Here is a 4104-nt window from a genome sequence, read left to right as displayed (position 1 = left end):
CTCAATACCAAGTGGCGACTCCGATTTTTATTTCAAAAACCCTTTTTAACTATATTTTGGGTCAAATCGTCGCATTTTCAAGTCCCATTTAGACCCACTTTCTTTGTAAATCAAAAATCATTTTTCAAATCAAAAATTCACTTTTAAAATCATTCGTTTATTTTTCTTGTAAAAAATGGGGCGCGATAGACAACAAAGGCAAGTACTACAAGAAACTATGAAGATTCTAGGAGAAGGTGAAATAACAATTGAACTTCCATCAATTGAACCTATGGCTGAAGAATTGGATAGAAGACCATTATGGGACTTTGCATTGCCTGGAGGCGATGGTTTACAAACAAGCATTGTGAGACCTACGGTAAATGCTAATAATTTTGAAATTAAACCATCTCTTATGCAAATTGTGCAATAATCTCAATATGGGGGTAATGCTACTGAAGATCCAAATTTTCATTTGTCCACTTTCCTAGAAATTTGTGATACAATAAAGTTTAACGGTGTTAGTGATGATACAATTAAGTTTAGATTGTTTCCATTCTCACTAAGGGACAAGGCCATGGTCTGGTTACAATCTCATTCTCCTAATACTTTTACCACCTGAGCGGATTTATCTAAAACTTTTCCTAATATGTTCTTTCCACCTGGCAAGACTGCTAAACTTTGCATCAATATAACAAGTTTCCATCAACAGGAAGGAGAGACATTGTACGAAGCTTGGGAGCATTATCAGGAGTTACAATGAAGATGTCCTCACCATGGTTTACCCGATTGGCTCATAGTACAAATATTCTACAATGGACTCACCTATCCGACGAAGACTCATGTAGATGCAGCAGTTGGAGGTGCTTTGATGGGTAAATCGGCCAAAGAAACTCAACGACTGATTGAGAAAATGGCTGCCAACAATTATCAATGGGCAAACGTAGGTATGTTTGAAGTAGATACATTGAACATGTTAAGTGCCAAAATAGATAATGTGGTTAAGATGCTTAATAAGCAAGTTAGTTTTAGTTCTAATCAAGGAGTAAATGTTGCATGTTGTACTATATGTAGAGGTGATCATGATGTATCAATTTGTGCAAGCACAGAGCAGGTTCAATTTGTGAACAATTACATCCGTCTGCCCCAAAATAACCCATACTCCAATGCTTACAATCTGGGGTGGCGGAATCATCCAAACTTTGGATGGCAAGAACAAGGGAGCCAACAAATGCCTTTGAATCCACCGGGCTTTCAATATAAACAACCACCTGTGGAGACTAAACCTGCTTGAAAAATGGTTATAGAGAAACTAGCTAGTACAACTAGTGGCAACATAGACCGGTTAGATAAAGCCACTTCTGAGAGATTTGAGAGAGAAGAAGGGAGATTGGACCAATTTACCCTGTATAGGAATATAGAGGTCCAAATTGGCCGAATTACTAACTCTTTAAATCCTAGGAATCTAGGAGAGCTACCTAGTAAACCCAAGATCAATCCTAGAGAGCAAGTTAATTCCATTACCCTTAAAAGTGAGAAACAATTGAAGGAGCCTAACTTTGATGTGTCTTGTGAAAATAATGAAGAGAAAAAGAGTGAAGAAAGATCACGTACTGATTGATATAGATTTGTCAATTCCTAATGTTGCTCCTAACGTTAATACTAATTCTTCTATTCCTTTTCTACACAGACTCAAGCAAGAGAAGCAAGAAAGGGAGTTTGATAAGTTCTTTAAGATTTCAAGCAACTACATATTAATATTCCTCTCCTTGATACTATTGTGCAGATTCCTTCCTACGCTCAATTCTTGAAGGATATCATGTCCAAGAAAAGGAAGCTTGTGGATAATGAGACAATCATATTAATAGAGGAATGTAGTGCAGTCATTCAAAACAAACTCCCTCTCAAACTAAACAACCCTTATAGTTTTTCTATACCTTGCACTATAGGTAATATTGAGTTTTCAAATGCTTTATGCGATTTAGGTGCAAGTGTATCTTTGATTCCTTTATCTATTGCTAGAAAGTTGTGGTTAATTGAATTAAAGACTACCAACATTACATTGCAGTTGACGGATAGGACAATCAAGTATCTTATAGAAGTGTTAGAAAATGTGCTCATGAAAATTGAAAAACTTATTATACCTGTAGATTTTGTTATCCTAGATATGGAGGAAGATATGAACATGCCTATAATATTAGGTAGACCATTTCTTGCCACTGTCGGTACTTTATTTGATGTACAAGAAGATAAGCTTTTATTTGGAGTGAATGGTAAAACTATAGTTTTTAATTTGTCCAATGGTAAGTGTATTCACTCTACTAACTCTAGTTCTGAGGATTCACAGGTTGCCATGGTTACTCATGAGATGGAGTTAAAGGAAGAAAAAGTACCTCCTACCATCATAAAGGGATCACCGGGAGCCATTTCGATCAAGAAAGTTGAGTATTTTTCTTCATTTCATAGTGGGATAGGTGATTCACTAAGTGAGTTTGAAAATGGTTAGTATAGTGGATTTTCGCATTTTTCAGCTTGTTTTCTGCACTTTCTGTATCATTTTCTAAGTATCGAATAGATTTTGAGAAGAGCGTATACCGGACGTTAGTGCGAAAAGTTCAAAAAATTTCGGCCAACTAGATTAAGTTTTGGATACTGGAATTATTTTATCGGGTGTTAAGAGATAATTAGAGGATACCTAGATGGACTATCATTGGAGAGACAAAAGGATAGAGTTGCATTAAAAAGGGTGACAAGTGTCACCTTCCTATTCAACCTTGACTTGACCATTATTTCTTACCTTTACTAATACTCAATTTTGACCCAAAAAGCACCTAAATTTCTGCAAGCTTGGCCGACCCTCTCTCTCTCAAGAAAGAAAGAAAACTCTTCAAGTTTTAGCTCCAATCTTGCTCAAGTTGAACCATCCAACCATTTGATCTTGCAATTACTCCATAAAACCTCTTCACTTAGTGATTTTGAGGTGATTGGTGAAGTTGTTTGGAAAGTTAAGGTGACCAATAGCTCTCTCTATCTTGTTCTTAAGGTAAGTTGTGAAGAACCACCCTCCTCCTTTAATTGATGCTTAAATCATGCTTAGTGGTTGTATGAGATGCAATTTTATGGATTAAATCTTGAGTTTTGTTGAATTGGTGAAGTTTTATTATTTTTGGGGATTTTCCGTTTTAATATAAGCATGATTGTGTGGCTATGTATGATGATTGGAAATGGTATATAAGGCATCTAGAAGGTGGAAAAAGTGATTAATTGCAACCAATTTCTGTTTTGGAAGAAAATTGAAAAATCTAGGGTTCTTGAAGCTACATTCTGTCCGAAATTTTAGGTCATAGATAGAGGCCGAATTGGCCTTAGCTCAAAACATTAAAGTTGTAGGTAATGACATTTTAGAGGTGCCTACAAAATTTCAGGTCAATCGGAGTAGCGTAGAGTAAGAAAAGTCGAAATTACTATTGCTGTTCTGGTTCTACCCGAAATTGGGATTTGCGACTGTAATTGGTTGTTTTGGCTGGAATTGCTTCCGAATTGGTTGTTGAGTCCTTCTGATGAAATTTATCCCTGTTTCTTAACTTTCAACTGGTTTTCGAATTTCTGGATTTGGACTTGTAGAGCCTGAGTTATGATGTTTCCACTAGAATGCGTTTTGGTGAATCTGTTTTACGTTGTTGATGAAGTATCTTGCATTTTTAACCTGTTTACACTCAAAACTGGGTTGAGTGACCTTCTGTGATGTTGTAACCCTGTATTTTAGATTCAAAATGGTGGGTCTTTCACCCTCATCCGATAATCGTAGTGCATTTGGTCTTATTACCGCAAAGTAAAGTCAAAACCTATTTTTTTTTCAGGGCCAAAGTTAATTGCATGTCCGAAATTTCTGGTTTCCTTTAATGTTTGTATATGTTCATGGAACCCTATTGGGGTCATATTTGGCATTGGTTTATGACTCGTTATCGAGTCTCCTTGTACTTGTTTGCATGTTTTAAGGCTTGCTTTCATTTCGGTCATTTCCTAGCTAACTTTTGTACTTGTACTACTTTGAGCCTAGTGAACGGCTTTTGGGATATGAGATGACTTTTGTGTGAGATGTTGGGACTGATTTGAGGAAATAAT

General features: G+C 36.3%; 1 non-coding gene across 1 annotated transcript; it reads right to left on the bottom strand.

Moving 5' to 3' along the window:
- Positions 1-655: 655 nt before the first annotated feature.
- LOC113781764 lies at positions 656-762 on the bottom strand. Its single transcript, XR_003469670.1, has one exon. It is a non-coding gene; the product is annotated as a small nucleolar RNA R71 (small nucleolar RNA).
- Between the last annotated feature and the right edge of the window lie 3342 nt (positions 763-4104).

The sequence above is a fragment of the Coffea eugenioides genome, chromosome 8 (assembly GCF_003713205.1).
Source record: "Coffea eugenioides isolate CCC68of chromosome 8, Ceug_1.0, whole genome shotgun sequence".
Taxonomy (NCBI): domain Eukaryota; kingdom Viridiplantae; phylum Streptophyta; class Magnoliopsida; order Gentianales; family Rubiaceae; genus Coffea; species Coffea eugenioides.
This window is presented reverse-complemented; position numbering and strand designations above follow the sequence as displayed.